Here is a 13,486-nt window from a genome sequence, read left to right on the forward strand (position 1 = left end):
ACATAACATCTGGAATGTTAAAAGTCAACATCTCTGCTCTCAGAGAGCGGGGAAGATGAGAGGAAGCCAGGAGGGAGTGTTGTTAAGCCCCAGAAGACAGAGCTCAGTTTGGCGGGGGAACAAAGATGTTGGCAAGTGCCATTTCATTCTCACATCCCCCAGCTGAAATTCCAAAGGGAACAAGTTCCCATCACTGAACTTGCTTGAACCACACAAACACCCAATGCTGTGCTTCTGTGGATCCATCTCTCCAATTGGGCCTGCCTCCCTCCTGGTGCTGCAGGGCCCCTCCCTCAGGGGACTACTGATGGCCAAGAGAGCTAAGTCTGCCCTTCCCACCCCTGTGCACCTTGTAGACCCACCCCAGCTAATACACCCTTGGCCCGATCCCAACGAAGCAGCACCACAAACCAGGCAGTGTGCAAATTGCCCAAACAGGGGCCACAACACTCCACAGTGAGTCCTGCCCCTGGGAGAGGGGAAGATAAAGTACACACAATTCTGAATATGGCCCCAGCAGTGGGCCATGGGGAGACATCAGGTATGACTGAGGCCTGCCCACTAATACAAGATACTCCAGACAGCACAGGGGATGTGTCCTGCAGTTTGGAGCTACCACAGGGATTACCCAAAATGACAAAATGGAAGAATTCTCCTCAAAAGAAACTCCAGGAAGTAGCGACAGCTAACGAATTGATCAAAAACAGCTTAAACACTATAATGGAACAAGAATTTAGAATAATAGTAATAAAATTAATCACTTGGCTTGAAAAAAGCATAGAGGACAGCAGAGAATCTATTGCTACATAGATCAAGGGAGTAAGAAATAGTCATGAGGAGCTAATAAATGCTGTCTAAGTGAGGTGCAAAATAAAATGGAGGTGGCCATAGCATGGAATGAAGAGGCAGAGGAGAGAATAGGTGAATTAGAAGATAAAATTATGGAAAAAGAGGAAGCTGAGGAAAAGATAAAAAAAATTCAGGAGTATGAGGGGAGAATTAGATAACTAAGTGATGCAATCATGTGGAACAATATCCATATAATAAGAATTCCAGAAGAGGAAGAGAGAGAGAAAGGGGCTGAAAGTGTACTTGAACAAATAATAGCTGAGAACTTCCCTGATCTGGGGAAGGAAAAAGGCATTGAAATCCAAGAGGCACAGAGAAGTCCTTTGAGACATAACTTGAATCGATCTTCTGCACGACATATCATAGTGAAACTGGCAAAATACAAAGATAAAGAGAAAATTCTGAAAGCAGCTAGGGATAAACAGTCTCTAACATACAAATGTAGACACATAAGAATAGTAGCAGACCTATCTATTGAAACTTGGCAGGCCAGAAAGGAATGGGAGGAAATCTTCAAAGTAATGAACAGAAAAAATATGCAGCTGAGAATCCTTTATCCAGCAAGCCTGTCATTCAGAATAGGAGAGATAAAGGTTTTCCCAAGCAAACAAAAACTGAAGGAATTCATCACCACTAAACCAGCCCTACAAGAGATCCTAAGGGGCATTCTGTGAGTGAAATGATGCAAGGACCACAAAGTACCAGACACATCATTACAAGCATGAAACCTACAGACATCACAATGACTCTAAACCCATATCTTTCAATAATAATACTGAATGTAAATGGACTAAATGCTCCAACAAAAAGACATAGGGTATCAGAATGGGTAAAAAAAAAAACAAGACCCATCTATTTGCTGTCTACAAGAGACTCATTTTAGACCTGAGGATACCTTCAGAGTGAAAGTGAGGGGATGGAGAACTATTTATCATGCTACTGGAAGTCAAAAGAAAGCTAGAGTAGCCATACTTATATCAGACAAACTAGACTTTAAACTAAAGGTGGTAACAAGAGAAGAAGAAGGACATCATATGATAATTACAGGGTTTATCCATTAGGAAGAGCTAACAATTATAAATGTCTATGTGCCGAATATGGGAGGCCCCAAATATATAAAACAATTACTCACAAACATAAGCAACCTTATTGATAAGAATGTGGTAATTGCAGGGGATTTTGATACCCCACTTACAACAATGGATAGATCATCTGAACCCAGGATCAATAAAGAAACAAGGGCCCTGAATCATACATTGGATCAGATGAACTTGACAGATATATTTAGAACTCTGCATCCCAAGGCAACAGAATATACTTTCTTCTCAAGTGCACATGGAACATTCTCCAAGGTAGATCACATACAGGGTCACAAAACAGTCCTTCATAAGTATACAAGAATTGAGATCATACCATGCACAGTTTCAGAGCACAATGCTATGAAACTTGAAATCAACCACAGGAAAAAGTCTGGAAAACCTCCAAAGCATGGAGGTTAAAGAACACCCTACTAAAGAATGAATGGGTCAACCAGGCAATTAGAGAAGAAATTAAAACTTATATGGAAACAAATGAAAATGAAAATGCAACAAAGCAAAAGCTTTGGGATGCTGTGAAGGCATTGCTTAGAAGAAAATGCATTGCAATCTAGGCCTATCTCAAGAAACAAGAAAAGTTCCAAATACAAAATGTAACAGCACACCTATGGGAACTAGAAGCAGAATAGCAAAAACACCCCAAATCCAGCAGAAGAAGAAAAATAATAAAGATCAGAATAGAAGTAAACAATATAGAATCCAAAAACAAAATAAAACAAAACAGTAGAACAGTTCAATGAAACAAAGAATTGTTTTTTTGGAAAAATAAACAAAATTGATAAACCTCTAGCCAGGTTTCTCAAAAAGAAAAGGGAGATGACGCAAACAGATAAAATCATGAATGAAAACGGAATCATTACAATCAATCCCTCAGAAATACAAGCAATTATTAGGGAATGCTGTGCAAAATTGTATGCCAACAAACTGGACAACCTGAAAGAAATGGACACATTCCTAAACACCCACACACTACCAAAACTCAAATGAAAAGAAATAGAAAATTTGAACACACCCATAACTAGTGAAGAAATAAAAACAGGTATCAAAAATATCCCAACAAATAAGAGTCCTGGACCAGATGGCTTCCCTGGGGAATTCTATCAGACATTTAAAGCAGAGTTAATACCCATCCTTCTGAAGCTGTTCCATAAAATAGAAATGGAAGAAAAACTTCTAGACTCATTCTCTGAAGCTAGCATTACTTTGATTCCAAAACCAGACAGAGACCCAGCAAAAAAAGAGAACTAAAGGCCAATATCCCTGATGAATATGGATGCAAAAATTCTCAACAAGATACTAGCAAATCGAATTCAAGAGCATGTAAAAAGAATTATTCACCATGATCAAGTGGGATTCATTCCTGTGCGGCAGGGTTGGTTAACATTCACAAAAATCAATCAATGTGATACAACACATTAATAACAGAAAAGATAAGAACCATAGGATCCTGTCAATCAATTCAGAAAACAGTATTTGACAAAATACAGCAGGCTTTCTTAATAAAGACCCTCGAGAAAGTCGGGATAAGAAGGAACATACTTAACATCATAAAAGCCATTTATGAAAAGCCCACAGCTAATATCATCCGCAATGCAGAAAAACTGAGACTTGAAATCAGGAACAAAACAGGGATGTCCTCTCTAACCATTGTTTAAAATAGTGTTGGAAGTCCTAGAATCAGCAATCAGACAACAAAATGGAACAAAGGGCATCAAAAATGGCAAAGATGAAGTGAAGCTTTCACTTTTTGCAGACGACATGATACTCTACATGGAAACCCCAACAGACTCCACCAAAAGTCTACCAGAACTGATACATGAATTCAGCAAAGTCGCAGGATACAAAATCAATGTGCAGAAATCAGTTGAATTTTTATGCACCAATAATGAAGCAACAGAAAGACAAATAAAGAAACTGATCCCATTCACAATTGCACCAAGAACCATAAAATACCTAGGAATAAACCTAACCAAAGTTGTAAAAGATCTATATGCTGAAAACTATAGAAAGCTTATGAAGGAAATTGAAGAAGATATAAAGAATTGGAAAAACATTCCATGCTCATGGTTTGGAAGAATAAATATTGTTAAAATGTCAATACTACCCAAAGCTATCTACACATTCAATGCAATCCAAATCAAAATTGCACCAGCATTCTTCTTAAATCCAGAATAAACAAACCTAAAATGTGTATGGAACCACAGAAGACCCCAAAGAGCCAAAGTAGTATTGAAGAAGACCAAAGCAGGAGGCATCACAATCCCAGTCTTTAGCCTCTACTACAAAGCTGCAATCATCAAGACAGCATGGTAATGGCACAAAAACAGACACATAGATAAATGGAATACAATAGAGACTCCAGAATTGGACCCACAAATGTATGGCCAACTCATCTTTGACAAAGCAGGAAAGAACATCCAATGGAAAAAAAGACAGTCTCTTCAACAAATAGTGCTGGGAGAACTGGACATCAACATGCAGAAGAATAAAACTAGACCACTTTCTTATACCATTCACAAAAATAAACTCAAAATGGATGAAGGACCTCAATGTGAGACAGGAAACCATCAAAACCCTAGAGGAGAAAGCAGGAAAAAAATCTCTATGACCTCAGCCACAGCAATTTCTTACTTGACACATCTCCAAAGGCAAGGGAATTAAAAGCAAAAATGAACCATTGGGGACTCATCAAGATAAAAAGCTTCTGCACTGCAAAGGAAACAATCAACATACTAAAGACAACCGACAGAATGGGAAAACATATTTGCAAGTAACATATTTGATAAAAGGCTAGTATCCAGAATCTATAAAGAACTCACCAAACTCTACACCGGAAAAACAAATAATCCAATGAAGAAATGGGCAGAAAGCATGAGTAGACACTTCTCTAAAGAAGACATCCAGATGGCCAACAGGCACATGAAAAGATGCTCAACGTCGCTCCTCATCAGGGAAATACAAATCAAAACCACACTCAGATATCACCTCATGCCAGTCAGAGTGGCCAAAATGAACAAATCAGGAGACTATGGATGCTGGAGAGGATGTGGAGAAACGGGAACCCTCTTGCACTGTTGGTGGGAATGCAAACTGGTGCAGCCACCCTGGAAAACAGTGTGGAGGTTCCTCAAAAAATTAAAAATGATCTACCCTATGACCCAGCAATAGCACTGCTAGGAATTTACCCAAGGGATACAGGAGTGCTGATGCATAGGGGCACTTGTACCCCAATGTTTATAGCAGCCCTTTCAATAATAGCCAAACTACAGAAAGAGCCTAAATATCCATCAACTGATGAATGGATAAAGAAATTGTGGTTTATATACACAATGGAATACTACTTGGCAGTGGAAAGAAAGAAATATGGCCTTTTGTAGCAGCGTGGATGGAACTGGAGAGTGTTATGCTAAGTGAAATAAGTCAGGCAAAGAAAGATACCATGTTTTCACTCATATGTGGATTCTGAGAAACTTAACAGAAGACCATGGGGGAGGGGAAAGTGAAAAAAAAAGTTACAGAGAGGGAGGGAGTCAAACCATAAGAGACTCTTAAATACTGAGAACAAACTGAGGGTTGATGGGTGTTGGAGAGAAGGGAAAGTGGGTTATGAGCACTGAGGAGGGCACTTGTTGGGATAAGTACTGGGTGTTGTATGGAAACCAATTTGACAATAAATTATATTAAAAATAATAAATCATTAAGTAAATTACTTCTATAAGAAATAAAATGCTTAGTTTTCTTTTACTTTTGTCATATGGTTTTTTACTTAATTTTTTTTCTAAGCTTGTTCTATTAAAATGTCATATCAGGGGGCGCCTGGGTGGCGCAGTCGGTTAAGCGTCCGACTTCAGCCAGATCACGATCTCGCGGTCCCTGAGTTCGAGCCCCGCGTCAGGCTCTGGGCTGATGGCTCAGAGCCTGGAGTCTGTTTCCGATTCTGTGTCTCCCTCTCTCTCTGCCCCTCCCCCGTTCATGCTCTGTCTCTCTCTGTCCCAAAAATAAATAAATGTTGAAAAAAAAATTAAAAAAAAATGTCATATCATGTTACTTCATTTTTCTTGTATTATCTTAAGGTGCTCTTTGTTTCAACTAATTACGTGTTTTGACATTTCATGTCCTTTCTTATTCTCACATTTTCTAGAGTCTTCTTATGGCATCCCATTTGGTAACCATTATTTTTTTTTAACGTTTTTTATTTATTTTTGAGAGAAAGAGAGAGAGTGTAAGTGGAGGAGTGGCAACAAAAGAGCGACAGAGGATTTGAAGTGAGCTTTGTGCTGACAGCAGAGAGCCTGATGTAGGGCTCGAACTCACTTTCCGTGAGATCATGACCTGAGCTGACATTGGACGCTTAACTGACAGCCACACATGTGGTAGCCATTATTTTGATTTGTAAATTTGTCTATACACACCATTTTCCATTTCCAAATGATTAAATGAGCAAGTAGCTCAGTTGTAGACTTGTCTTTTATAATATATTGATAAAGATACAGAGGAGGACAGATAATAGATTAAAACCTCTTTAATATACTACTATCTGGGAAAGGACTAGCATTTGTGGAAACTGACTTTGACACATGAAATTAGATTTTGGAGGTCATGAATATATGATTCCTAACATGGTTACATAGTTGCTTAACAGTGAAACATTTTATTTTAGAACACCTGTTATTTTCCAGTGAACTTCCTTTTAGGTTTCTATTGCATTTTTCAGACCAACCCTAGGTGGTGGCTACAATACGTTAAAGCATCTTTATTTGGTAGATGAAAATACTGAATATAAACATTTAACACCTCTTCTATGGGCACCTGGTATATTGCCTTATATGTAGTAAATATTCACCACATCCTTTAAGGGATTATTCATTTATCAACAAACATTTATTTAGCTTTTATTGTCATACTAGTGTTAAGAATACAATGAATGATACAAAAAACAATAAAAAATGTCACTCTCAAATTATCACATTCTATTTGGAAATTGATGATAACACCATAATAATGCATTTCAAACTCTTAACTGATTATAATTGTGGTAGAATAAAGTGTCTGTTTAGGGAAAAAGTACAGATTTTTTAGATTAAAAGTGACAGGAAAACCAAAGTTGTAAGCTAATAAAATGGTGGTTAAAAGTATTTTATGTGCTCTGAATGGCTTTCATAGACCTATAAAATTGATCTATGAACAAATTCTGAAACAACTTGTTCTGAAAACATGAAATGCTTGTTAGAATGAATTATTCTTCTTCTTTTGAATGGAAGATCAAACCCTAAACAAAAGAATGTTACTATGCTTCCATGCTGTGTTGTCTCTGGTCTTGGAACACCCACTGTTATATGAAATGCCTCATCATCACAAAAAGATTAATACAATTAATGTATCACCGATATGTAGCCTGGGGTCTCCAGAGTACTTATATCCATTTGTAATTCTTCTCATAATTGCTGCAGTAGTGAATTTTTACATGAGAAACAGAGTCCAGCATGAGTACCAGAACCTCAATGAAGGAGGTGAAGAGAATCTGGGTATTTTAGTCATCAATCTCATTCCAAGCCACACCTCCCTACTACACAACTTCTGCCAAGGCCTCAAATATTTCTTATCCTCAACCTCTTGGTTCACCTAATACAGAGACATTGCTCACCATCAAAAGTCATAATGAAAAGTTGAGAAGGAATGAAGGAACATTACCCACATGAATAAAGAGAGCTACATGAAGAAAAAATAAAAAATCCTAATTTTTACCATGTCCCATGTAGCTTCATTTTATTGGGGAGGCTCATTTTCTCATTTACATCTTCTCCAAATATTATCAGGTTTTTCATTGGCCCCACATGGCCTAGTTTTTTTTTTATTTGACTGAATATCTTACAAAATGACTTTTAATGACAACTTTTGTCACCTCTTTGAGAATATCAAGAGTTAGCTCTACTCTTGATACAATATAATGTTACAATAATTTTATTGCCTATTAAGGTGATTGAATCTAATTTCAAAAGAAGTATCATTTACTTTTTAAAGAACAGGGCTAATATTTGGGAGAGTTCAATTCCCTTCTGTGGAAAACTGTTCAAAATCCAAATTCACATCTCACTTCTACTAGAATCAGAATGTCTACTCCATAAAAAGCCAGACTCTAAAGAATCCAAGTGAAAGTGGGCTTAGTACCAGGAAAAATGTCACAAATATGCCAGTGAAGCCACTGTTAGCATGATCCATATGAGTCAGTAAGCTAAGTAATAATCAGAACTTAATCTATTCTAGTCTATTCTACTACTAGAATATTTTATTTTCAGTGCACTTTTATACACATTTCCAATTTGTTTTCACATTTATTGTTCAAGGAATGTAGAACAGGTATAGGGATATTAAACTGGCAGACAGGTGAAACTGAGGCAATTGCATAAAATCTGATGTCCAGCTAATAGCAGGACCAGGACTATTTTCCTTTCAGGCAATATATGTTTTTGTTTGGTTGTTTGTTTTGTTTGGGTTTTTCTGTACTTAGACCAGTTGGAGCCAGGAGGTGGACATCTTATACCAAACTGCTATTTCTTTTGGTAACTATACAAAGTGGTGTTGGCTTTTCATTCCAAAATATTTAATACACATTTCTACAATTTTCTACTTCAAATAATATAATTACCAGCAAATAACAAAATACATTTTAAAATCCAGACACATATACTGATTTTTTATATTTAATAAACTTGTCAATTTTACAATTAATGCATTAGTAAGAAGACTTGCCATGTCTGAATTCCTGAAGTTATATGATATACTTCTTTTTTCTTTTATTTGCATTTATTTTATACAAAATTTACTACTAGGCCATAAGTTTTTGCTTCTTTGGTTTCTTCTGGATGTTTTTTTCTTCTTGTTTAGGAACACTCTGCTTTTTTTCAGTAAGGATCATCTTGATGTGGCAGGGAGAGCTCATATATGGGTTAATCCAGCTATGTGCCCCTGTAAGTTCTATGCCATATCTTGGAGGCTTTGTTCATCTGGATGTGCTCAATGACCAGAGAATCTACATCTAAACTTTTAAGCTCAGCATTACTCTCTGCACTTTTAAGGATGTGCATTAAAAATTCAGTACTCTTTTTGGGTCACTGACCTGTGTCCAGCCTCTGTGTTTGACTTGGCACACCTACCAATTCCACAGTTGTAGCAATGGAACGGGCACACATTGCTTCTGCAAAGTGACATCTTTTAGACACTTGGTGACTTTACTGATATGAATACCCTTGATGGCCTGGGCAGTGTCACATGTGTTCCTAAAGTGGACATGAGGATCATCTCAGGCTGCTTACAGGAAGAGTGAAGTCATATAATATACTTAGACATTACACTGACCCTGGACTTTTAGAATGTATGAATGATCTATAAATTTAATTTTGAAAGAACTCAAAACAGGAAAATATTTTTCTTGTAAAAATATTTTCCCACTATTAAGATACATAAAGTAACTTTTTTATCTTTAAGGTTGGTATTTGAATTCAAATTTTTAATTTTTATTGTGATGATGTATGAATAGATAACATTTCATTTCCAATTCCATAGGAAACATAGAAATTGCACGTCATCATTGGTTGATTGAGGCTGATTTAAGGTTATAAAATATATATAAAAATGATGAAATTTCCTTAACTACAGAGAATATACTGATGGTTATCAGAGGTGAGGTGGAAGGAGGATGGGTTAAATAGGTGATGGGGATTAAAGAGTGCACTTTTGTGATAAGCACAGGTGATGTATATTGGAAGTGTTAAATTACTATATTGTACACCTGAAACTAACACAACACTGTATGTTAACTAATTGGATTTAAAATAAACACTTTTTTAAAAGCCATTACTTTGAAAGCTAATATCTAGCCTCTCCCTTCTCTCTCTCACTGTCAATCTCTAAAACCCTCCCTAGCACCTAATTTTCTTTAAAATAGAAAAAGAGTGGTATTATTAAAGGACTTTTCTAAAAATATAATTCCACACTTCTATTCTCTTAGGCTGACTTCTGCCTCTCCAGAGCAGAAAAAAACATTCCCTTCTTATTCTTTATGCGTCAGCAAAACTCCGTTTTTTGGCTTGCTGGTTCTGATGTACACAAACACATCAGCTCTGGTGGTCTAGCACTCTTGCCTGAAATAGAAATTCTTATGGAATATGTTTTTATGCCTCCTTTACCCTACTGTTTACCATGTCTTGCCAAAGAACTACTCAAAGAGAGGTGTGTGTGTGTGTGTGTGTGTGTGTGTGTGTGTGTGTTTTCTCTAACCTTAATGCCATTGGTGAAAAGAAAAAGATTTGTAACATATCAGCATTGCTGTTATCCAAATAGTTGCTATAAAAGAGAAAGACAATGCTTAGAATCAACAGAAAATTTCCTCTCCTGTCCAGATGTCATCACTACAAGTGGCTTCTTTACTGCTGAGTACCTGTTGCAGCCACACCTATTAATAGTTATCATACTTTCCGGGACAAAGATGGAAAATTATTTATTACTGGGATTTTTGAGAAGTCAGCCACTAAATAACTGAATTAATGGGCCAGTCCAAACAAATCACTTTTAATTTTAATATTTATTGCTCTTAACTTATATGCTTCTGAACTATAGTTGGCCCTTGCCTCCAAATGACAGCTTAGACAGAACTTCGATAAGCCACAACATCCACCTTTCTTTCATGTTGTCACTCCTTGAGTCATATGTACTTAACATTGGTGTTTTTATTGTTTTTTTTTTTGTTGTTAAAAATCAACATTCCCTGCCTTCTTTGCTTCTTGTCTATCCAGTTCCATATTAGGGCTTTCAGGGATTAGAAATTTATGTGATACAGGATAGAGTGAATCTCTGTGTTCCATTTATCTTCACTATTACCCTAGTGTGACAGCTTCTTTGGTTAACTTAGTGTGGTTTGCTCTGATATGTAAACCTAATAATTTTATGTGTACATGCTGTTTGAGATGTATTGAAATGTTTTCATGTGAAAAGATGTAATTTCATACTAAAGATGCTCTCCAGGGAAAATAGGAAAAATACTATCACCATTTTAAAGACAAGAATATTAAGACTTAGGGAATCAAGATATGGTTCTTGAATTTTAGACTTCACACTTTAAATCCAGCTATTTTTCTACACAATCACATGATTTCACTAAATATTTGTGTAACACTGAGAAATCTATTGTTTGTTTGATTTGTTATTTCCCAAAAGCAAGGATGATAGGAAGAAGGCAAGCCATAGGATAAGACACAAGAAATTGAGGCATTTACACTCTTAAGTCTTTTCATTGCTATTAGGGAAATATTAAAATAGCAAAAAAATCTATATTCAGGGAGAGAGAAGAATATAATAAAATATTACATCACTACATTTTGTTCCACAGTGGGTCAAGGGAGAATGCAACTAATATTTGTTAAGTCTGTACTGCCAAGATAGTAATTTCATTTATTTATTAGTATAAATTTGTGAGTAGATTGTTAGCCCCATTTTTAATAGAGGTATGTGCTACTGTTCTTCGAAGTTTTTTAGCATGCCTAAGATTATTACACAAATAGTAACTGTGAGAGCTTGGGTTTGAACCAAACTCTTTTTACTCCAAAGTCAATAGATGAGAGAAATCAAGTTGTAAAAAAACAGATCATAGGAGAGAAAATGAAAAAGCAGAGGAGTCTAGAGTTGCAAGACAAAAAAATATGGATGGGAGAAAGATTTGTCACCTGCTTAAGGCCAACATAAGTCCCCAGTGCTGTCCATGTCTCCCTCCTTGGGTGAGATACCTCTCACTGCCATAAGCATGGCCTTGGCACATAATGATGAAAAGAAAACTGGGACCAACAAAAGATTTCTTTTGACATTTCTATCCTTTGAGTGTATATATATATATATATATATATATATATATATATGTATATGTATATATATGTATGTATATATATATGTGTGTGTGTGTGTGTGTGTGTATTCTCTATGGTTAGGGGATATCTTAAAATACCTTAAACTTTTCCCAATATTTGACCATGAAAGAAACAATTTAACCATACTTTTGGTTATCTGATTATTTATTACTGTTCTTGTTTAATTTTTGCCATATTTGGGAAAAAAAGTAAAAATTAAAATATTTATTAGGATAGGGATGCTTTGAAAGCAATAATATTTTTAGAAGAATCTGAAGCATCCAAATGAAGTTAGCAAAAAAAGGAAGGTCTTTTGATAAGACGAATTAAAAATTGAGAAACAATTAATGGATATTCCACCTATGTTGGTAGAAAGACTACCTAGAAAATGTGGGTGACTGTGGCATCTCTGATTTCCTTGAAATCAATGAAGTATCTTGCTAAGCTATCTAATGGAAACAAGAAAAATCTCTCAATTCTACTAAAATTCTTCTTCTTCCTTTTTTTTTTTTTTTTAGGAATGTTGTTGTAGCAACTTTAGAGACTGAAATATTTTCCAACAATTCTTTCTGTGAAATTCCAATAGCTTTTCATTAAATTATGAGCTCTATACCCACCCAGAAATAATAATAAAAAGGAATCAAAAGTTCATATTACTAAAAGAAAAATAAATGGAATCTGTTTTTCCATGAAAAATCTCCAGCCAATTTATGTCTCCATGGAAAATATTTATCTGAAGTAAACAATCTCTGATATTTCTTTACACATATTTTACAACCTCAGTTATAATGTAAAGTATTTAAATCTCAATAATACCATTGAATAATTTCTGAAATTTTTACTACATGTCATATACTTACAGGATTATTTTGCTAAATTGTATATCTTAACAATGATTCATCATAGGGCTTTTAGAAACTTCCCAGGAGTATATTTGTGGAGCCCACATTCAGCCCTCCAGTCTCTGCTTCCCTGACCATCAACCATCTTCAAATTATCTGTCATAAATAAGCTTTTGAGGAATATACATTGTGCTGAAAAGGATATTAAGGAAATATAATTGGACGAATGGCACTATCTACTAGATATAGCCAAGTTAACTGTATAACATTCTAACCATTGTGGACAGAAAGTAACATACTTCATATAGATTTCAGATAACCAAAAATCTATAGAACCATGAGTAATATTTTCTCATTTTTTCCATGATGTTGCTTTTCCCATAAATTATAATACCTTAAGAGCTTTCCATGATTTTTCTTTATATCCATAGTAATTAAGCTATAATAAGACACTTGATAAGCATTTGTTGGTGTCAGTTAAGCTTATTGAGTAAATATTTCTTACATATTTATCATATGCATTATACTAGTAGCTTTGTGGGGTGCACACAGTATTTACTGATACTTCCTGCACATAAAAATGTGTACTTAAAAAGATAAGAGAGGCACACACAAATTAAGTTATGTGTGTTCCTAGGTATAAGTAATAGGAAAAATCAGCCTAATTGACCACAAATTTATGAAAGATACCATGGGGAATTCAGGGCTTTTTTAAGAATGGTAGATTCTTGGAACATCTGGGTGGCTCAGTCTGTTAAGCCTCTGACTTCGGCTCAGGTCATGATCTCACAGTTCCTGAGTT

Source organism: Felis catus, chromosome B4, assembly GCF_018350175.1.
Source record: "Felis catus isolate Fca126 chromosome B4, F.catus_Fca126_mat1.0, whole genome shotgun sequence".
NCBI classification, from domain to species: domain Eukaryota; kingdom Metazoa; phylum Chordata; class Mammalia; order Carnivora; family Felidae; genus Felis; species Felis catus.